Consider the following 24,659-nt stretch of genomic DNA (forward strand, 5'->3'; position numbering starts at 1 on the left):
TGAATGTTGTACAATGATGGTAAGCAATCCACCTACTTATCCCATACATTCAGGGACGAACTGACAATCGGTGCGTTTTGGAAAAGTCCAGAACAGCACCAAAAATATATGAACAGCCATCAGCAGGAGCGCTAATACGATCATTTATACGCTACGTGTAAAAAAAAAAATGCCTAGCCGGTGATGGCTAGGCATTACTGCGCAGCCTCCAACTGAGCTTGACGACATAGATGTGACGTGGGCAACGTGTCTGGAAGTTGTAAATCTTCTGGTAGCTGTGCCAAGAGAAATCTCAATCATTCCCAATCAGCAGAGACGGAGAATGTAGGTATATGTTAGGAGATAACATATACACAGGTTAATTACTGCTAACTAAAATGATAATTAACGTTAGTAATTAAAATTAAACAGCTAATGGAAGTCCAAACTGTCTGCGAGCTTTTCCTGAGAATACGATGATTTGTCGCCTTGGGATCCCCCAGTCAGCTCTGACTGGGGGATCCCGAGGCGTTTCCAGATGTGGCTCGGGAAAGGGAAGATTAGGGTCCCCTACTGGAGCTGCTGCCCCCGCAACCCGATACTGGATAAGCGGTTGAAGATGGATGGATGGATGGGACCATCAGTTGTGTTGTGCAGAAGTCAGGTTGATACACAGTCGACACCCCTATTGGACAACTGTTAGAAATCATGTTATGTCAAGAACCAATCGGCTATGTAAAGAGAAACGAGTGGTCATCATTACTTTAATAAATGAAGGTTAACAGCAGCTAAGATTAGAGACCAGATGAGTACCACACAGAGTTCTAGCAGCAGACACATCTCTAGAACAACTGTTAAGAGGAGACTGCACGTATCAGGCCTTCCTGGTCAAATAGCAGCTAGGAAACCACTGCTAAGGAGAGGCAACAAGCAGAGGAGATTTGTTTGGGCCAAGAAACACAAGAAATGAATGTTAGACCAGTTAGAAATCTGGACTTTGGTCTGATGAGTTCAATGACCCCAAACACACCTCCAGGCTGTGTAAGGGCTATTTGACCACCGAGTGATGGAGTACTGCACCTCCACAGTAACCGGACCTGAACCCAATCAAGATGGTTTGGGGTGAGCAGGACCGCAGAGTGAAGGCCAAAGGGCCAACAAGTGCTGAGCATCTCTGGGAACTCCTTCAAGACTGTTGGGAAACCATTTCAGGTGACTACCTCTTGAAGCTCATCAAGAGAATGCCAAGAGTGTGCAAAGCAGGAATCAGAGCAAAGGGTGGCTACTTTAAAGAAACCAAAATATAAGACATGTTTTCAGTTATTTCACACTTTTTTGTTAAGTACATAATTACACATGTGTTCATTCATAGTTTTGATGCCTTCAGTGATAATCTACAATGTACATAGTCATGAAAATAAAGGTAACGCATTGAATGAGAAGGTGGTTCCAAACTTTTGGCCTGTACTGTGGCGGCTGTGGCTCAGTGGTAGAGCGGTTGCCTGCCAATCGGAAGGTTGGTGGTTCAATCCCCGCCCCTGCAGTCATTGTTGAAGTGTCCTTGGGCAAGACACTGAACCCTGAGTTGCCCCCGGTGCTGCGCATCGGAGTGTGAATGTGTGTGAATGTTTATCTGATGAGCTGGTGGCACCTTGTACGGCAGCCCCGGCCACTGTGTGTGAATGGTGAATGTATCCTGTAGATGTAAAAGCGCTTTGAGCAGTTGTTAAGACTGGAAAAGCGCTATATAAATACAGCACATTTACATTTACTGTAAATATATATATACACACACACACACACACAAACAGTCTATGGTCAGGACAGAAAAATGTAGCTATAGGGTGAAATCAAATCGCCGACAAAATGGCTAGCAGAAAACGTTAGGAGAAAGGTGGATGGGAAAAAGTAAAAGAAAAGAGGGTCAAGTCTCTCGAGACTGATGCATCAAAATGCAAAAAGCTCACAGAGCTTGCATAACGGGGGCCAGACAGCAGAGTTAACTTCACATCAGCAAGAGGTACTGGTAAGTGCAAGGAGCAGGACACATTATTCCAGGCTGCCTTCATCCCTATCTTGGTGAATTGCATCGTTGGCTATCAACATCGGAACGTGCATCACGATTATGAAAATGTTCGCGCCATTTAGTGCTGTCAAACGTAACGTGTTTAATAAATTCTGTTTGGTTAATTTGAAACATTAAATGACTGTGGTACTGAATTAAACAGCACGTTTAGAGGGGGACCAATGCATGCCTGATTTTTTCCTAACAAACAGGGAGGGGGGGGTAAAAAATTCACCAAATTTAACCACAAGTTTAACCAATAAAATCATAGCTTGCACTTTCTGTCTGTCTTCCATCAGAGTGCAGTTTTTATTTTCTTGTCTTTAATATTTGCGTTTACTATTGCGGAACCAAGCTTCACAGGCAAAATTGATAGGGCCTATTAATCATTTTCATAATTTCACAGCCTTAATATGAATCAAAAGTGTAATGTGACATTGACAAAATATTAAATAGGTTATTCAATGCTATTTCTATTACACAAAGCAACACAAGGTATGCTAGCGTTCTGATTCTGTGTTATGATCTAGTTACTGTCATTTGATCACAAACAAAACCAGTTTCTTCTGTCAGTTAGGCATTTCAAATATTTTGCTCTCAAGTTGTGATATATATATATATATATATTTATATATTTTTTTTTAAAGATTATTTTTGGGGCTTTTCCCTTTATTTTAGTGACAGTGGATAGACATTAAGGGGAAGAGAGATGGGGGATGACACGCAGCAAACGGACTCGAACCCGGGCCGCTGCAGGATTCAGCCAACATGGGGCAAACGCTCTTACTGGGGGCTAGAGGCAGCCCCAAGTTGTGATATATTTGATTTTACAAAGTATTTATATATAATATAGATGAGAGGACCATATTGGCCTCCAGTTAAGTGTGATGCATTATTAGCAATGCAAGTGGTTATCACAAATATCCACAAAAGCCAAAGACCAGAGTGAAGGCCTGGCTAAAAGAATTGCAATTCAGTGTGCTTTTAACACTTTGTTAAACAAGGAACCCATCTATTGGGTTGAAAAATAAAGAAAATGTTTTAAGAAGCGTTTGAACATCCCTATTCATTACGGCTGCCTTCTGTTTTTTCTCTTTGAGGGTTTTTACTCCCTGCTGGCATTTGTTGTGAGGATGGTAAATCATTGCATTCCATAAATCATTATTGACAAAGGAAGCAAAAGCTTTAAGCTACTTACTGTCAGTTGGAAAGTCCTCTAGCTGTCTTATACACAATATTTGGTTTCAGAAAAACATTCCAGCATACAGTATACACTGGAATTGTTTTTCTATATATAGCCTGTCTTTCTGCATAATAGTTAAAAGTGTGTAATTTGTATGCAACTGGCAGGAGATGTGTTCTATTATACAGCAGGATTGTCCACTATTTGGATAGCATCTAACCAGGGTACAAAGTAAATATGTTTTTTACACCATCAAGGTCTTGATGCTCTTGATGAAAATATTTCATGGTGTGCTGGTTCTAGGATGGCCAATTAGTTAATGTATGGTCCTGAAATAAGGTCCAGGGATTTTAGACCCTATGTCAGATTAAAGGGACGCAGGTTCCATTCAGCCCAATATTATTTGTTCTGGAAGACGGGTCAGTCCTAAGTCCTAAGATGGATAAGCACATAAGAAGTTGGGTTAAAACTAGTTGAATAACGTCACGTTAATTATTTTAGAAAGATAGAGGAATGAGGGGGTCCTTGAGTTTTTCCCTTTTGTGAGTATATAGTCTGTCTTATTTACAGGTCTTTGAACTCCTTGTGGCCTATTTTGACAGCACCTGGAAGACATAAATATTGAAAAACACAATATTCTGTGTAGTATTGCCTGTTTGGCAAACAGTCATGATTAAATAACATAACCGGGATGTGTGCAACATCTCCATAACCTATTACACACTTCCAGTTGCAGCTGCTTGCACCAGAATAAAATGGAGAAAGCTCTAATATTAAATGAGAAAAATCTGCCTTTCAGTATGAAATGAATTAGTCTGTACATGATTAGCTGAATAGTTTCCCTTCTTCATATTCAGCTTATTGCCTATTTTCCTCCCTGCAACCATAAAAATGATACGGTTAAAATGCTAACAGCTAAACGGTCTAATGTATTTCACTGGAAAGGATTCCAACTCAGGGATGAACAACAGTCTGCAGCTAAAGACACAGAGTAGAATAGCGGCACTTGCTGCAATCACTGAAGGTGTTGGAGAAACAACAGATGGAATGGAAATGGTGTGTTCACTAATAACTTATAAGCCTCGTGCTGGATTCAAAGTGACTGTGTTTTTTAAGTATCGTTTCAGGAACGGTTTTAAAAGCATCGTTTTAGCACCGGTGTTAGAAAAATTATTATCAAAACACAACAAAGAGTCACTGGAATCACTTTCCTTTACTCTGCAACCCTCTTTGTTTTCTCCTATTCACCCTTTACTCAACGAGGACCGCTTCTTAACCATTATGTTCCTATTGATTATTCACCCATTATCCATCCATCCATCTTCATCCGTTTATCCGGTATCAGGTCGCGAGGGGGGAGCAGATCCAGCGGGGGACCCTAAAATTCCCTGCTGGAGCTGCTCCTCCATCAAACAAATTATACTACTCATTTAATATATCTTCGTAAAAAAATTTCGGGAAAAACGTTACCATAAAAACCTCAGCTTTTCACCAATATTTTAAGATTAGTAAATCTGAGCAACCAGGACATACCGGGACATCTCTGGAGCAAATTAGTCCATAGTTTACGGGAGAAGATTACAGGAATCAATAACTCCATGAATCACGTTAATCTAAGAGTAAAAGCGGGGGTTTTGCTGGGTACCAATGTTTTGTGTGTGAAGAAAAGCTTATATATGTTATAAATGTAATATCTTTATTCTAAATAACGTCTAGACGATAAACTAGAGAAATTGTCGATACATTTTTTTGTATATTTTGTCCAGTTGTTTTTGGTGGTGTCTTGATGAGACTGAGAGGAGTGGCAGCCTGACGAGGTCCACAAAACTCATTAATCTCATTAATCAAAGTCAGTTGCTCGGGTGAACTCCATATAAAGTGACTGGCCATCAATAAACAATGAGAAACCGATGCTGTAAGGATAAATTAGAGCAAGATGCTAAATATATGCATATGAACGGGACAGGTAATGTGAAGTATTTGAATACATGGAAATTGGCGGTTAAAGGAAGTATAAGATAAGTAAGATTAAAGGAAAAGAAAATGTGAAGTTTCTGAAACAATGGGGGTAAAATGGGGGATGACTTTAAGGGAACGTTACTAAAGTAGGTGTAAGAAATAGAGAGTTTGTTGGAGAAGTGAAATGAGAAAGATAATGTTAAAGTTTAGGGAAAGACACAGCGGACAGCTTTGGAAAGTGACAGCGTGCAAAGAGACTGAATATTGGGTAAGGGCATAGAGAAAAGCTGGCAGTTAAATGCTTATTACAAATTTATGACTGGACAATGCATCCCAAACCTGCAGATCATCTACAGGGAAGAACAAAGAAGCTGATTTATTATGTCCTTCACAAAGAAAAAAACAAGAGGACCAATTGAGTTCATTACAATAATTTACAACCTGATATTATGAGCTATCTATGATTGATATCAGTAACGCGTTCGTCTCTATCCCTGTAGACGCTGAAGGGTTCACATTCACTTACATCAATACCAGAATCTTTTAAGGGTATTGTAAGTCTCTAACCATCTTTTTGCCAAAAAAATATCTGCTAGCCTTGCCAAATTTGTACCTCCAGCAGGAAGTCAACTTTTTATGACATCTTGGTGGCACTCCCTATTCTTGTCTGAGTTACGACATGAGGTCAGTAATAATAAATGGCTAACTGTGGCTGTCAATTGTGAAATATTGGGACTACAATCTATCTCAGGGGGTAAAACATTTAGAGGAAAATCCAAAAAACGCTATACTGCAAACACCAAAACCTAGAAAACTATACAAATGATATTAGTTGTTTTAGTAATGACTTATTTTGATTTCAAAAACACAAAGAGTTAGTACCAAATATTTTTTAAATGTGTTCAGACGTTCTTGTGATCTGACATATTCTAGTCAAAGAGACAAATTAGGATTTCTTCTTGTGTAAACAACATGTATGAAATGTGGCATTTTATTATTATTAGTGTACTGTCCAAATTACAGAGGTAAAAAATCCAGTTAAAAGGAGTAATTGCTTATATCACTTAGTTGATTGACAGATAAAAAAATTTAAAAATGTGAGGTCTTTTCTATGGTGTCGCCTTTTTATACTTTAGGTACATAATTTTGTGATACTCTTCTTATTAGGTAATATTTTAATGGTATTTTGCTGGTAAAAGAATATTTTTACAGATTAGAATTACTACTTTAAACTTAGGTAAAAGAAAAATATTGATATCTCTTCCACTATGATTTACCCTACTGTAGCAACATTTTTGAATCAATGATGTCATAGATCAGACTTGTTTAACCCTCATGTTGTCCTCAAGTCAAATTGACCCATTCTCCTATATCAATGTTCTTTTTAATTCCCCAAAATAACATGGTTGATTCCACACAACGCTCTTTAGCAAGCACAAATCTCTACTTTCATTAATTTTAAAAGAATAAGTCTTATTCAATTTTATAGCATTTGGAGAACAAATTGAAGTGGTTTTGAAATAGTATTGAAAGTTGACATAGTCCAGTCTGTGATTATCCATCAACATCCATTCCTTTAATTTCAATCTAAATATTTTTTAATTTCTGCTTTTCTAACTAAAACATTAGGTATAATTTCCTAAAAATGAGGTTTATTGACCAAAAATTCCCCAAATAACTGTAAATTAAAGTTAATAAGTTGGTGTTGTGGTGGACCTGAAGCTCAGTAAAGGTTTTGATCATAAATTATACAATATGATGTGATATGTTCCCATACCAGATAACACATTGGACAGACTGAAACACTCAGTGCTCAGGTTTGTTCTCCTGATACTAGGGCTAAAAGTCATAAAGAAGTTATATTAGACAGTAGTCATTTGTGTTGCAACCCAAAGATAAAATAAACATATTTTTGTTTAAATTCATTTAAATTATTGGTTGAGACACTATTAAATTCAATTCAAGTTGATGAGTTTCCATATGTACTTCCCATGTACTCCAGTGAGTTTTTCACTAAAGCTGAACTTTGTTTGCATTTGAGTTGCTATATGACAAATTGTTTAAACTAAGTTGATGTTGAAAACATTTTATTTGGGTGATTTCTTTTGTTTTTGAACCTTTTGTTTTTGTTGCTTTTAAAACAGGTCTGTGTATCACAGGACGGAGTGTTGATAACTACAACCACAATTGTGACTAGGTATGCTGCGTTATTGAGTCATGAGCTTTGTCATGACCCAACAGGAGGGATATAGTAACGATAATAAATAAAGTGTCCACAGCATGCTGGATTTTAAACTACTCTAAAATAACCCTTACTCTAATCTGAGGCCTGAAGAGAACAATTTCCAAAACCAGTGTTTCCTTTGCAAAACATTTGTATGAATTTTATATAGTTAAACCAGCAAGAGGGAAAGAAATGCTGAGTGAGTTGATTGATGTTCAATGTTCACTAAATGAGTATTGATAAAAGAACAGATAATGCTCAGAGTTCTGTTTTGTGCCACACAGTGCCTCGTTGTGTCAGAGTCGGGATCCACCTCGCTCTTCCTCCAGCTGCAGGACCGGTGACAACCTGTTCCAGAAGATTGACAACAACTACCACCATCACGGCACGAGATGACAGAGGTCCGTGGTCTGGCTGCGGTTCTTGGCCTAGAGCAAAATGGAGAGTGGACCAGGGCTGACCGTCTGGTGGTGGCCTCAGCATCTGGAAATGTGCTGTGCCGGACCGGAGAGCGGGCAGCGTTGCCCATATGCCCTAACTGAGCATTCTGTGGTGGACTGATGACACTGAGGTGAGAGGGCTTCGGAGGGGGTCGACCATGTGGTCTTTACTGAAGACAAAGACACCCGATCGGACAAACAGCCAGCAGATGGACTGAAAAGGGGGGTTGGGGGGGGGGTGAGAGACCGTCCTGATATGGCACATCTGATGCACGTGAAGGGAGGTTTCCACCTACAGACTCACATTTTAAAATGCACATTCAATATTGGAAAAAACTAATATATTAGAATTACTTATTCTTACTTTAAAAAAAATGTTACGCTCATGTAAACACACATGTATGAAGGGTTAAAGACACGCCTCGAATATCAAGCAATTTGGTATGAGAAATTACATTTGGTTATAAATTCTGTAAAATTTGCATTGAATTTCCTGTTATAGCTTCCACCAAGATTAGTGGCAACTATGTTAATTCAGTTGGTGTGTCAGGAAATGTTAAAGTACATTTTGTTGTGGTGAATGGGGGGAAGGAGGACCCAAAAGCAGAGGAGAGCAGGCAGGAGGGAGCTTCAAAAACAGCTTTATTGACACAGTTCAACAGAAACAGCGAGCGAAAGGCAAAAACCCCAAAAAGTCCACATCCCAAAAACCGGCGCAGGGCAAGGAGACAATAACAGGGTGGACTTCAAAAGGGAAAACTCACAGGGAACGTCGGGAAGGAGGCGGGAAGGAGGCAGAAATGAGGCAGAAATGAGGCAGGAATGAGGCAGGAATGTGGCAGGAATGTGGCAGGAACGAGACAGGAACGAGACAGGAACGAGACAGGAACGAGACAGGAACGAGACAGGAACGAAGACTCTACTACGTGGACGAGACATAAGAATCTGGCACGAGACAAAAGAAACACTGGGGTTAAGTACACAAGGTGACGAGGTAATGGGGAACAGGTGACACATCAGGTGAATCATATTAGGGCGGGGCAGGACAATCAGACAAACAAAGTGAAGCTAGACAAGACAAGACAAGACAGGAAGCTGACTATCAAAAACAGGAAGCAGAACAAACAGGTACAGAGAAACACAAGACAGGACCGGCAACATAAGACCAGAGAGAAAACAAAGACAAAAACACAAGGAGGCCAAAGAAAAAGGGAAAATGAACCCAAACAAAAACCCCAAACCACAACACATTTAACTGTTCTCTTTTTGAGTACCAATAACACTGGCAACTTTTTGAAACAATCTTTTATGATTCAGTGCTGACCAGATACTTTATTGGGAAGTGCTCTCATATAAAGGGATTGATAAAAAGTTGATACAAACATCAGATTGAGAGTGATGTTAAAAATAACTCATGACTGTGTAACTATCAGTGTTAACATGCTGACGTAAATGTCAGTAAACTATTTTTGGATGAAGCCTGTTAAATGCACCCTTTACCTTTAACATAAAAGGACACTGTGTGTGATAAGTAATAACAGAGCATAATTAAAGATATATTTTTATCAAATTAAAGTTTTTTTTAAATTGATTAATTTAACAACAGACATTGTGTACAGTGTATAATTAATCTGTTCATGTCTTACAGGTTCACAAAGAAGATATGTTGATGTGTTACAGAAGGACACAGTGTGCCATCTTAACAATATTATGTTATGCTTTGAAATATATATATATACACATATACTGTGTATATACAGTGTGTATGTATATATAAATATATACATACATACACACCTAAATATAAAATATTATATTATGCTTTGAAAGTATATACGGTCAATTAAGACATTAAGTAGCGAGGGAAAATGTTGTAAAATGTAACTATTAAAACTGAACGTGTCTTTGTCTGAAGCCAAGGTCGCACAATTCACAGCTATCTTCAAAGAACTTGGCTAGACTTCTTCCCTTCACGTCATCTGGAGGTTTTAATTGCCTTTGAGATAGCGCAGCTGTTTAGGGCATGGTAACCATGGAGATGGGAGGGGTTTTCAATGTAAAAGTGGACACTGCAGAATTTTCTCTTCAGTCCATCTCTTTACTCATTGAAGTGTATGTGATTGACTCCTTGCGCAAGTAAACTTTGTTAAAGTGACTCCAGCGTCGTCTTTGGGCAATCGTTTTTCTAACAACTGGTATCGGGGGGGGGGGGGGGGGGGGGAAGATACACAACCTTGCTTGTGTGCACTAATGAAGTGCACACTGTGGGTCAGTAGTAAAGTGGTTGCCTGCCTATCGGAAGATTGGTAGTTCAATCCTTGGCCCTGCAGTCCTATCTCCAAGTGAGAAAGACACTGAACCCCGAGTTGCCCCCAATGCTGCACCATCGGAGTGTGAATGTGTGTGAGTGTTTATCTGATGAGCAGGTGGCCCCTTGTACGGCAGCCTCGGCCACAGTGTGTGAATGTGTGTGAATGGTGGATGGTTCCTGTACTATGTAAAAGTGCTTTGAGTAGTTGTTGAGACTAGAAAATCGCTTTATAAGAACAGTCCATTTACATCTTTCTGGGTTTTAGATTTACTTGGTACGTTTTTATGTCCATCGTAAAACAATGAAATAACAAAAAAAAAACAATTCTAAAACTATTAGATCATATCTTGGATTATGGATTGCTATTACATTTGGTGCAGATATTTATGTTATGCTCCTAACTTTGGTGATCCCCTGATGTTTTGACAGCAGCTTGAAATTTCTGTTATTGAAGTATACAAGATAAAAATATTAAATGGAGTGTTGTGAAATTTGGTACTGTAATTTAATAGTCCTGAGAGAATGAAATAACTCATCTTTAGTGCCATCAGGTGAATATTTTGTTTCAATACTTTTGTTTAAGACCAAATACCTGCAAAACTATCCTTAGCTGTACTTTGTTTAGTGCTAATTACCACGCTAACAAATACTGCGATTTGGGATTTGTTTCACCTTTAGAAATAAAACTGCCTTGACTTGACATGACACTATGCTACAAAGTGGCCCACTTGTGTCTTTAGATTCTTGTCTCAACTTGACCTTCTTTATCAGCCGTCACCCACAGCCAGCCAGCTGTCTGCCAGGTTCTTTTTTAATCTTCAGCCCTGGATCACCTACAGTCACCTGCATTAAAGGTCACCTTAAACACTTACTCTGATTCTGCTGTGTGTCCGCATTTTAGTCTTCTGATAAATTCTGTCAGCTTTGCCTCTCACCTCTTTAGCCTCTTATTGCAGTTTATTTTACTTACTCAATCAGTGGGTGTGTGTGTGTGTGTGGGTGTTTTTTCCTTTTAAGCATTTCTCTGGTGTAAAGAGGAATATGTGCCAGCTGGCTGCCCCAGGTGGTAATACCTTAGCTAGTCAGGTGGTGATAATTAGTCAGAAGAATATATATATTACATACTTTACATCAGGAACATGACGCCCATCCATTACCAACAAACATATGGCACATTCAGCAAACGATGTTACCGCCTGGTGCAATATTGGCTGATTGTGCCAGCAGTCAGAGATGGGAAGGAACAAAGTACAAATACTTTGTTACTAGTTAAGTAGATTTTTTAGATATTTTTAATTTATTTACTATTTATTTTTGTAGCCACTTATTACTTTTACTCTTTACATTTTAACACAAATATCGGTACTTTCTACTCCTCACATTTTACAAAATTGGCTCGTTACTTTTTTACTAGTTTTATACAACAGGTTGGCTATCAGGTGTGATTGTGAGTGTCGGAGAATAGCGCGCGCACGCCACATGGAGAAAAAAGTGAGAAGAGAAAAAGAGACAAGCTGTCCAGAGGAAAATCAGTTGAGATTTTGTGTGTGAGTCCTTGAGGACTGTAAGTCCGTGTGACGTTGTCACATTATGCCACATTGTGAATTGAATTTAAAGTAAATGTGGAAGTTGTGACACTGTTGTGCTCATCTGACAGATTTCATAAAATACAGCACATGCGAAAACAGTGGACAGCTTATCCAGCTGTGCTGCACAACATTTAATTGACGTTGCTTAAAATGCAAAGTCAGCCTACTATCAGCCTATCCAATATCAAGGTTTAAAAGATTTATGTCTCAGTAGGATTTGGAAAAGCTTGTCCATGGTTTTATCTTCAGTAGACTCATCCACTGTAATGGTGTCTTTACAGGTCTTACTAAAAAAAAATCAATCAGACAGCTGAAGCTGATTCAGAACTCTGCTTCTCGAGTCCTCACTAAGACCATGAAATGTGGATCACAGCACACCAGTTCTGAGGTCTTTACTCTGACTTCTTGTCTCTAAAAGAATTGATTTTAAAAATACTACTGTTGGTTTATAAAGCACTAAATAATTTAGGCCTAAAATACATTTTTTAATATTCTGCTACATTATGAAGCACCCAGACCTCTCAGGTCTTCTGGTCAGGTCTGCCTCAGAGTCAGAACTAAACACGGAGTAGCAGTTTTCAGTTTTAGTGCGTCACAAATCTAAATCAAACCCCAAGAAAACCACAGGACTGCTGCAACTCTTTGTTCTTTCAAATCAATGCTGAAGACTTTTGATTGACATTGCCTTTTAATAAATCCCTTGAACTTTATTACACTGCACTGTAACTTTTAATATTGCATTTGTTACCTCTTGTTCTATTTCAGCTTTTTATTTTCTATTCTCTTTACTGACTGTTGAATTTCTCTTTAATGTTTTGTATGAAGCACTCTGAATTGCCTTGTTGCTGAAGTCTGCTCAATAAATACCCTTGCTTGTGTTGCCTTGCCTTACCTGACACCAGCATTCAGCTGTATATCAAAAGGGATTTTCCTTGTCATCCTGCTCAGTATCCATCCATCTCCATCTCCGTCCACTTATCTGGTGTCGGGTTGCGGGGGGGAGCAGCTCCAGCTGGGAACCCCGAACTTCCCTTTTCCCGAGCCACATCTACCAGCTCCGACTGGGGGATCCCGAGACGTTCCCAGGCCAGGTTGGAGATATAATCCCTCCACCTAGTCCTGGGTCTTCCCCGAGGCCTCCTCCCAGCTGGACGTGCCTGGAACACCTCCTTAGGGAGGCATCTAGACTCAGTATTTATCTCTGAAATTGGTCCAGTATTGAGCGAGATAGCAGTGACGAGCTGGCGCAAACCAAGCTACAAAGGAACCTAATGGGGCAATTGTGGAGCCTTGCTTTTTGTCCAATAAAAGGGATTTATTTCTGGTACTGACAGGCTCAGATTGTTATTAAAACAATAGGCCTAACAACATAATGTGAAACGTGAGACGAGGAAAAGGCATTCACGTAGTCTGTTGTGACTTAGTAGGCTACAGAAATTATAGGCTCCTGTTATATAAAAGATTTTCAATGTAATGGCTCAATGTTTAAATGATTTCAACAATGTGGATGAGGTTGTTATAGTTCGATGACCATATGTAGGCTATTCATTTGGGCCAGAGTAGGATACAACGTTACAGGTTAAAAGAAAGCGAGAGTGCGAGAAGTAGAGGCTGAAGGGCTGCTAGGCTCGGGATACTGGCAGTGGTCCCGTAAGTGCCGTGCCCCTATACGCCCAAAGAATAGGTTGTCAGGAGTGGGACCTGTTTCTGCCAGATACCTGTAGTCTGGATGTGTCCAGTGATACCTCGGACACAATGATGTGTCACCAAGGCAGAGGATTCTAATCAACAGGGCTGTGAGACATTAGCAAATATGAACCTTTTTTTTTATTGAAAATCTTTTAGATAACACGAAACCATGGATGTATTATTGCCTATTGACCGCACACAACGTTGAGCGGCCCCTCCCTCTCCCCTTGTCCGTAGACTTCATCCATAGACTCACTGGCTCAAATGAATACGGGCGGCCATCCAATTATAACAAACTCATCCACATTGTCGAAATCATTAAAATATTGAGCCATTACATTGAAAATCTTTAAGATGAAAGGAGCCTATAATTTATGTAGGTATATGGGTTCCTTTTTCTCGTTCAACTCTCCACACCGCTGTCGTCGGACAAAAAATTATCTATATATCTATTGAGATCTATGATGTTGTCAGACAATTTTTGTAACAATCTGACCCTTTTGGTACAAAAAAATCTTTTTTATTGGACAAAAAAGCAAGGCTACACAATTGCCCAATTAGGTAACATTGTAGCTTGGTAGCCTGGTCCCTCATTGCCATCTCCCTCAATACTGGACCACATTTAAAGAGCTTTGGTTACATCAGTCTCTTAGACACAAATGCATGGGGAAAGGGGACCTAGGTTAAAAAAAAAACGGTAGTTACCCTTTAACACTGTCCTCTGTTTCTGAAATGGCCTATTCCATAGCATTGATGTTTTCTCAGATCCGGCCGAATCTTTTTGTCAACAGACTGAACTGTGAACAGAGAATTGAGGATAGGCGACAGTGCTGTGTGCTGTGGAGACAGTGGGGACAGATTGGCTTTCAGTGTTATGTGATTGATGAAACTAGACAAAGGCATCCAAATCCTGTGGGATTGTTAATGTGATAAGCAAGCAATTAAAAAAGCAACGCAGTTATGAAACAGCACAATGAGTAGAGAAGTAGACAAAACTACCCTTGAGCTACAATTGTAAGAAAATGTTGGCAAGTGGACTCACACAAACCAGAAAGCAGATAAGGTTTAACAGGTTTATATAAAGGTGAAGTCCCTTTCCCTTTCTAGTGGATCCCATGGGACCTTATTTCTGGAAAAAAACAGGTATGGTAGTAAATGGCAAGAGACAAATAATTGTTTGTCCCCATTTGAATTGTGTCATGAATTACACATCTGTTTGTCAATTCAAAAGCCAAGTCAAGAAAGTCACAGATTGTTGTAGTGCCACTTTGTTTTGTGTGAAATCGCTCCTTAAACTACATATCTCGTTTTTTACAATATATGTATTCTTGCTTGCTTCTCGGCTTGCTCATTACCAGCTAACTTATAGATATTTAACTTAGCTATCTATAAGTAAACCAACTGTTTTACCTATTAGATAGCTAACTTAGCTATCTTCCCAACATTAGACATGTAACGATAGCATAGCTAATGTGTTTAATCCAGAGACTTTTTAGAAGACGGGAGCTGCAAATACTGAGCAGAATAATGTGCAAGACTTGTTGCTTAAAGGAGAATTCCGTTCAATTCCAACACGTAGCTCTGTTGTCTGTACATTAGGAGTGCTGTCAGTAGAGAGAAAAACAAAACCAATCGGTGCTGCCTACGCCGTGTTATCCTCCTGCTACAGTTAGCACCCAACAGGCTTAAACAGGGCAAGTTTTAAACGTGTTTTTAGCCTTTTAACATGTTGTATGTGGTAATGTCATTACAAGTGCCAACCCATGTGCAGTGATTCCGTCGGAGTGAACACAGTGAATTTGACTGCTTTAGCTGTGATAGAAATGCATTAAAAGTTGTGCTAATTCAGCTGTGTTTAGTTCCTGTGTTGATACTGCAAGGAGTGCTTCAGCACCGTCTACAAACTACAACACAGAAAAGAGATACAAACATATTTTCTAAAATAAGCACATACTTATTTACAAAAGTAAGTGCTGTAGAACATCTAGCAGGAGCTAAGTTACAATCGAGGTAAGTTTGGAGACAATACCTTATTTAATCATTAAATTTAAAGCCGACTTTTTTTTTTAGTTTAATCTCTTTTCTGTGTTGTACTTTGTAGATGGTGCCTAAGCTCTCTAGTTGCCGTTTTAACACAGGAACTAAACACAGCTGAATTAGCACAACTTTCATGTATTTCTTTCAAAACTACTGCAGTCAGATTCACTGTGTTCACTCAGAAGGAATCACTGCACATGGGTAGGTTTAATGACGTTTTGAACATGTTAAGAGGCTAAAAACATGTTTAAAACTTGCTCTGTTTAAGCCTGTTGGGTGCTAACTCTAGCAGGAGGATAACACGGTGTAGGCAGCACCGATTGGTTTAATTTTTCTCTCTACTGACAGCTCTCCTAATCTACAAACAACAGAGCTACGTGTTGAAATCATCCAAAATTCTTCTTCAAGTGAGTAACATTAAGTATGAAACACACAGACATGGTAGCTTTAGTGAGACGGCATGATAACACAAGATTGAGGTGAGTAGTCTTCAAGCCGGCAGGCAAGCAAACAGGACTCTTAGGGGCTGAGTGCACCAGCTGAGGGTTAAAAAGTAGGTCTTTATTCTTATGTGGGCTATAGCTGTGTCTAATGAATTTACAAAGAGTGCACCAAGCTTGACTGACCACAGTTGTAGCTCTGCCTGGTCTTATGATGCATGTGCATGTGATTACACACAAAGCAATTATTGTTGCCAAGCAACACACTTCTATCCAAAGCAAAATTTAACTTCTTCAAACATTGAAGAGACGGATATAGAGTATACAGTATATTTGTATGCAGTGCACAGTAGCATTCTCACAGCTAAATTTAACAACACAAGCAAACACAATCAGCATGGAAATCAATTACTAACCCAATCAAAAACTAATGTACTGACATATTGCGGACAGTTGAGGAAGAAATGGATCTTTTAACAAAAGGAATCATCAGTTCCTTCACCAAAAATATCTATATACACGATCATAATTTATGTTTTCAGAGAAGATTCCCCCACTTTTATGGGATTAAATGGCATCTCAGAGCTGTCAACCCCAATGGTTAAAGTTGATAACTCGGATGTTAGTCTTGCATTGCCAGACCTTCCTCCACTGTGCTGCGGAGGAGAGGGTCTGATTAGTCCAAGGAGCAATCTGGGATGGGAGAAAAACGTGCTCTGATTTATTGGCATTTCTTTTCATGGAGCATGTGCACGTTAACAGGTTATTTATTTGTGCAACAGAACACTCAGATTGGACCGGTAGTCTAGCTAGCTGTCTGGATTTACCCTGCAGAGATCTGAGGAGCGGTTATAATATATTGTAATACTAAAATCCTCAGAAATCCACTGGAGTTTAAAATTACAACACAAAGAAAGTAGAAGGTAACGGGACATCTGAAAATGGACATCTGAAAAGATAAAACACCAGGCTGAATTTTCTTCAGAATGAGATCAATCCAGGAAATGAAACGTTGTGGATATAGACTACTGGGACATTAACTAATGCAGCCCAGATAATGACATGATTGCTGTCAGTATGAGGTCATTATTAGAGTATCATTACCCTGAGAAATTAGCCTTAGAATTAAGATAGGTCTATCACCACACCCCCTTAAACAAAGATAGAAGGATTTTGCTGGGCTCCACTGCATCTTTATTAAAAAGAATATCCTATCGCAATCCTCTCTATCCTAATTTAAAGCAGAATACCAGAAGGTGGAGTTTATAACCTTTTAGAGGCAATGTGTCATTCATCATTCTTTAGTGAAATTCTTTTTTGCTTTCTCCTCCTTTAATTTCATGTTAATAGTTCTCCAAATGAGTGCCATTGCTAAGCCAAGCTCTTCAGTGGGTATCCACTATCTCTAAGGAGAAGACCATTTACTCTCCTTTCCTCAAATTCCAGATTTGCGTTCTCTGAGAATGCATCATTAGTACACCCAAGTAACCTTTCAGCGGGGTCAACAATGGCCACATGCAAGTTGCACACAATTTATACATTAAAATAATAAAAACCTGTTCACTTGACATGCAAACAATCAATCATGATCAGAAGACAAACATTAGATGAGGTCACAAATACACAAGTAGAATCTACTAGTAGAGTCACTGGAGTAGGGGCTACTACTGTTCCTGGAACAACGATCTGGAGATGAGTGGAAGAAAAGCGGGGTTGATATACTGTTGGGTGATGAGCTCATTGTAGCCAAGTGTGTGGTAAGCCAGGAGAGACGATGAGCTGATTGCTCTGATTAATTGCAAAACAGGAACGACACACACGCACGCAATCACGCAGGCAGGCAGGCGTGCACACACACACACACACACACAAACACACACACACACACAAACACACACACACACACACAAACAGGGGATAAAGAAGACACTAGAGGAGTGGGGAACCCAGGGAAACTCAAGGGAAAGACAGGATCACTGCTGTGGCTGTGACAAAAACAAATCGACAGGAAGTCAGTTGTGCGAGCTGTGCTATTAGATTTTAGTGCAGCCTTTGATATAGATCATGAGCTACTACTAATGAAGCTATCTGCTTATAGATTCAGAGCCGATTGATTGGATGAAAAGTTATTTGTTTGACAGACAACGGCTTGTGATGTTTAACGTCACCATCTCAAACATGGAGACTTGCAGTATTCCACAAGGAAGTTGCCTGGGTCCTCTTCTTTATTCTATCTTTGTAAATGATATGCCATATGTATTAAAAATGCAGTCATGGAAATCTATTCAGATGACACTACAATGTACATCTCTGCAGAGAACAGTAGTAGTAAAAAGGCTGCTTCAACCAGAGTTCACCTCCAAGGGTGGTGAAGTAACTCACAGCAGTTTTACCATAAATGGGCATGCTAAACACGTAGCAACATATACATGTAGCACATCTACTTAACAGGACAAAGCTAATCTAAAAGCCCATGATAACCATTTTTACCCATACAAAACAGTACTCCAACCAAATTAGACACAGGAAAAACACAAGCACGGTGCACATGGACATTATGTGAAACTAGCAATTTTTGTTACGTCATACAATCCGCATCACTCTACAACCAAAAAACGAGATAGCAGCCACACAAGAGCAGAAAAGCAAACTGAATTTACAGCCAAAACCATAGATTATGTCTGACCTTTTTTTGTTTTTCAATGAAAAGTGTTGCTTGAAGGACATGTCGACGCAGCTAAGTGTTATTCCAATGTGTTTGTGCCACTTTGACTGTGTAAAGGTATTTTTACTTTGGGGGAGGAGGTTTTAACATGGAGTACATCGGAGGCATCTATTGGCCTAGAGTGTATAAGCCTCATTGTGATTGGCCAAGGTGTTGTTGAGACTGACTCTGCCTGTGTAGCTTACGGTGTCTGACTTTCGTCTCAACTGCATTATGTGAAATCTACACAGACACTAGAGCGCATAGCATACCACAGTTTTTATTCTAATTTGTATTGTATTGTCATTTGTTTTCTACAAAATCCACAACACTCGTTTTTTGCGCAGGTAATGAACATGCTATTTGACAACAGCGGGCCTCTTTTTTTTCTATTAACTCTCCATCAGAAGACGATGACCTCCGTCAGCCAGACCGGGAACTGGATAATAGTAGTGATTTGATTAAATTCCATCACTAGTAATATATGTAATCTATGTTTAGTTATTGATTACTAATTGATTTGATGTCTAACTTTGCTCTGCTTCACTTTATAAGCTTTAATCTTTTCACAGGTTGTGGTCAGTGAATCAACCCGCATTCTTTCATAGTGTCACAATGATCCGTTCCTTTATTGCATAACAGCAACAGCTTTATTTACCATAAAGAAAAAAATGTTTGTCTCACAAAATGCGGTTAATAAATAGTTTGCCCTTCCGCTCTCTAGTCATACACACACACCTTCACCTGTCCCAGGTGAGGTCTACATATAGAGTTATCAACCCCTGACGTCATCATCATCATCAATATCACATCAACATGATCAACAGTAATTATGATCAGCATCGTTTGAATACAGGTGTCAGCATGATTATAAATTACATGCATGTGAAGAGGTTTTTAGTTGTTGTGCTATGGGTTTCTTGAGGTTTGGGGCTGCAACTGCATTATTCCAGAGGAATATTTCCTCTAACAAGTTTCGTTAGGTTTACATTTTACTCTTTAATTTATGCTGTTTCATCTTTATTTACTCTGACCCAGTAAACATATATAGTGATGCTTACAGATCTACATCAATCTCACGAGTGTTACCTTTTTATGATACCAATATGATGAAGTGTCCTTTGGTTAGACACTGAACCCTGAGTTGCCCCTGATGCTGCATCCTCGGAGTGTGAATGTGTGTGAGTGTTTATCTGATGAGCAGGTGGCACCTTGTACGGCAGCCTTGGCCACAGTGTATGAATGTGTGTGAATGGTGGATGGTTCCTGTACTATGTAGAGCCGCTTTGAGTAGTTGTTAAGACTAGAAAAGCGCCATATAAATACAGCCCATTTACATTTAATTGCATCCAATGGAATGGAGGATCCATTTTCGAGCAGGGGCCTGAGCCAGAGGCCTAGCGCTCAAGAGGTTGAATAAAAAATGTATAATTAATAAAATTGAGTGAGTAACAAAAAATCTGCCTTTTATTGCAAGGGGATTCTATCAAACAGGTAAAATTGTTGGGTGTCACAATAGATCAAACACTGTTATGGACTACTTATATCAACAACTGGGTCAAAAATAAGTAGACTGACCGGACTGTATTATTTGTTCACCATAATCAGTATGTTCACCAAATTTCTGTCATTTTGACAATTAAAAAAAATGTATTCACATTTACTTTACTGTAAATGCTTATCTATACTTAACTTAGCCAGACAGTGACTGCAGGATGTTTCCGTCCACCATGTTCATGTAAATTTTAATTTGCACATACAAACCTGAGTGGGAATGCCAGGGATTGTTGAAAAGGTGACAGGCTATCAAAATTTTTGACATATAGAAAAAAAGAGGATGTGATGTCTCAATATCTGCATGTTCTACTAAGCAAGCTAAGTAATGTCATGCTGCCACTCAGCATGTCTCTACTCCACCAGAAAGTCCTTCCCCAAAAACCAAGAAAACATTCCCAGTTTGAATCCATATTGTTGCCTGTCACCCCCCTCTCTATCACCATGGTGGCCGCTTGTGTTGTGATAGCTGATTAAGGACACAGCAAGAACACAAAAAATGAGAAAATACAAATGCAATCTCAGTGGAAAGCAGCTCTTAGACATGATGTATCAGAGTTACTTATGCTTGTCATTTTATTACGTCCTCTTAAATTGATTTAAATTTAGCTTTCAAACATGCACTTATCCTCCAACCTCTATTTTCTACCAAATTTCAGAAATTTCCTTAAAGCTATAGTGCATTTTTCACCAAGTGGAGGGTGGCATTACCTCAGTCCATAGGGAGTTGGGTTGGGAACCGGAGGGTCGCAGGTTCAAGTCCTCTTACCGTGGCAGCCCGCTCTGTCTGACATCCCTCCATTTGTGCATGTGTGTGTATTTCAGGCCTGTGTGTAATGATTTTTAACAAAAACAGAGTGTAAATTGTAATTTCCCCTCTGGAGATCAATAAACTGAATCAATTATAAAAAAAATATATAAATTATTAGACTTATTAAATTATACGTTTATGACAGATATGTATAATGAATGGGGTATTCTGACTCTATGTGCATATACAGTATGTATACATATATATTTATGCATGTATGTGTATATATGTGTATGTACTATATATACAGTATATATGCAGTCTTTCAGCTGTTCCTATAATGTTAACAAATGCACTATTAAGTGTATTTTTAGTAATGAACCATAACGGCTGTAGCTCAGGTTTTAGAGCATTTGTCTGTCAGTCATTAGGTTGGTGGTTCAATCCCTGGCCCTGCAGTCCCATGTCAATGTGTTGTTGGGCAAAACACTGTATCCCAAATTAGTCAGCCAATACACCAGTGAATTAATGTGTTTGTAAATGTACTGTAAAATCTCTTTGAGTAGTTGTTGAAGACCAGAAAAATCAGTCAAAATGCAGTCCATCCACATCATAACGTAAAATCATCAGCCAATGATTGCCATAGTACAATGTCCATTACTTTATGACAATAACTTAAAGAAACCTCAATAGTTTTAACAAATCAAAATATTCATCAGTATTTATTAGACTGGTTGCCTAGACTGGTTGTCTTAATGGCTTTAAACCCATTTATTTGTAGCTAGAAGATATACAGGATCTCTGTTTGAATTAGCTTGTGTTTCTTGCCAGGAGGTAAGTGGGTACCACAGTGCTGATGGGGGTCAGCTTTGGGGCATAAATTACACATGGACGTTTTGGATTTGGCTATAAACCTTCAACATCCAGCCTCCGGGGGGGAGCAGTCCAGACATAACACTAATTGTACAGTGCTACCGGAATACTCGTTCCTGTCAGCTGATTAATTCAATTCTACCTGCTATGCCCAGTTGCAGCTGCTAAACACTTCACTTGCTCATTATGTTGCCGTGCCCCCTGGGGACAAAATAATTTAGAATCCTGTCAAAGAAGATTGAGGAAATGGTTTTACATTATACTGGATTATTTGAATCAAGAAACTTTAAAATTGAAAAATTACATCTAAAGGTTTCTCTTGCTGATGTTGTTACAGGAAAGGTCCTGAGGTTTAAAAAGGTTTATCATCTTGAAAGCAGCAATTTGTCCATTTATTTTTTATTGTAATCCGCTTCTTAGACTGTGTGATTGAAAAAATCTCTTTTGTATGTTATAGCTTTTTATTTTATTGTGCAGCACCTTTTGTTTTACTATGTTTTGTAATATTGTCAACTGGGGTGACATTTTTTTTTATGATTTAAAATGAACAAAAACTTAAACGCCAAAATAACAATTATCCTCTGGGATTAAAAATGTGCAAACCACATTTCATGGTAATTAGTTAGCTGTCATGATATCCTGTGTTGCATGCACTAATGAATGGAAAGACTGAAAGAACTCCCACCCCATCATACACATACACAAATATGCCATTGTCAAGGAAAACCAGCAAGAAAATAAAGACACTCTTCTCTGCTTCTCTTCAAATCTGTCAAATTGATCTACCAACCCTTATAGACCTGACCCAGGTTTGCCTTGGACCAGCTGTTAGTTATGCTCTTTCCATCTGTATGCACTCAGAAATGCTTTTTACTAACTTAGCTCTGGGTACTTTATTCCCCAGAGTCCGTATTTTTTCAAGCTAGCAATTTTCCTTGGATTAGTGTGGCATCTAAATCATGGTTGCAGATGCCGCTGTGGTCCTGCTCGGCGCCCTGCTATGCCCCGCAGTGCCCTGCTGTGCCATGATCTACTATTTCTAGTCATAGTTCCATTATCTTTATTGTGACTATAATTGCCACTGTTCATTGTATCACCAACCGGCACCTACCAAAAGCCTGGGTCCGTCCTAGGTTTCTGCCTAAAACGAACTCTTTTCTGCCTAATAGGATTTTTTTCCTTGCCACTGTGGCACTAAATGCTTGCTCATTGGGAAATTATTGTGTCTTTATAAATTAAAGAGTGTTTAAGATTTTATTTTTGGCATTTTTAGGCCTTTATTTGACAGGACAGCTGAAGACATGAAGGAGGAGAGAGGGGGGAATGACATGCAGCAAAGGGCCACAGGTCAGAGTTGAACCCCTGGTATGATTTGATACTATAAATACAATTGAATCTAACTAGAAGCCCTCATATTGTCACAAGGGTCACAACACACTGCAAACTTCAAACAGAAAGCCTCCATTACAAACTAGGAGTGTGAACGAGGAGTCGTGAATGAAACGCAACATTTTGGAGAGTAGTTGGTGACTACCACGCTAAGTGGTAATGCCTTAGTCCTCACAGGGATTATGTTTATGTGAAAGGTGCCCCCTACCCATCCATTACCTCTGCTTCGGCTGTTTTTTCTTGTTGGCTTCCGATTGCCTCAAAGCAAGCGGTGTACTCCATGTTAAAGTATAAAAATGTACTTGCTACACATCAACACTTAACAAGGGGACGTGGGGGGCACTTATAATCTGCCGTAGTTCTTTCTCACATGCTTCTGGGATTGCCCTCCTAGATTTGCTATGTGTGTACCCTTCTATGAAGCCCACAGCTACCACTTAGCCTGTCCAGAGTAGAATATCTATCAGAATTATGAAACCAAACCCTTGATCAAAGGATTTGGGATTATCAAGAACTTGCAATTTAGATTTAAAAAGAGGCAGTTGATAGGATGAACTGCTAAAACCGTTTCAGCTGACAAAGTAGATAAGGCTCAAGAGGAGTGCTGGGAAGAAATACACAATACCAATTCAATAGTATCAGAGAGAGAGAGAGAGAGAGAGAGAGAGTGTGTGTGTGTGTGTGTGTGTGTGTGTGTGTGTGTGTGTGTGTGTGTGTTGTGTGTGTGTGTGTGCGTGCGTGCGTAAATGCCTTGAGCCATTTCTGCAATAAGGCAGATTTTTTCCCATTAAACATCCCAATGTCTTCCAGCAAACAGGCAAAATTAGTAATTTCCATGAAGATTTGCTTTAACTGTAATTGGTTGGAAACCTTATTAAGATCGAGATGATGTGTCTTTCTCTTCAGCTATTGCCCAAACACTGCCTCTTGCTGATCTTATAAATATCCACAGAGATCAAAGAAATTGTTAAAAGAGCTCAGAGAGATGGTGCATGCTCACTTTTCTAAATTTCACATTTTAAGGCATAATGACAGAGAAGATCTTGACACCTGTCCAAGGGGTAAGGAAGTATAAAAGAGCAGTACTCTTTTTAAATAGTCTCAAACTGGGAAGAAATGGAAATAGGTGGCGTAGAACCTCTGTGATGTAGCTTAACAGGGCTGTTAAGGAATGGCAATTCAGTGTGCTTTGTTGAACAGAGAGCGCTATCTAAGGAAGAAAATGCTTCACAAAGCTTAATTTGGTCATCACTGCTGTTAAGAATCTGCTGGGGGGACAGGCTGCTGGTCCATCACACTAGAACTGGTGGAATGAATTTGCCAACATGGAGAACTCTATCTTCTTCTTCTTTGTCGAAGAAAATAAATGGCCTATGTATTAATCAACAAACTATAATAGGAACTGTATTGCACCAAAACATGCACGTGTCAATTGAAAAAGATGTGTACATGCTTAGGCATATCATACAGTC

At 39.2% G+C, this 24,659-nt stretch overlaps 1 long non-coding RNA gene across 1 annotated transcript; it reads left to right on the forward strand.

Annotated features, from left to right (window-relative positions):
- Positions 1-13,131: 13,131 nt before the first annotated feature.
- LOC116672272 (uncharacterized) lies at positions 13,132-23,851 on the forward strand. Its single transcript, XR_004327517.1, has 3 exons — positions 13,132-13,328; positions 17,609-17,612; positions 23,830-23,851. It is a non-coding gene; the product is annotated as an uncharacterized LOC116672272 (long non-coding RNA).
- Positions 23,852-24,659: the final 808 nt, after the last annotated feature.

The sequence above is a fragment of the Etheostoma spectabile genome, chromosome 22 (genome assembly GCF_008692095.1).
Source record: "Etheostoma spectabile isolate EspeVRDwgs_2016 chromosome 22, UIUC_Espe_1.0, whole genome shotgun sequence".
Lineage (NCBI taxonomy): Eukaryota > Metazoa > Chordata > Actinopteri > Perciformes > Percidae > Etheostoma > Etheostoma spectabile.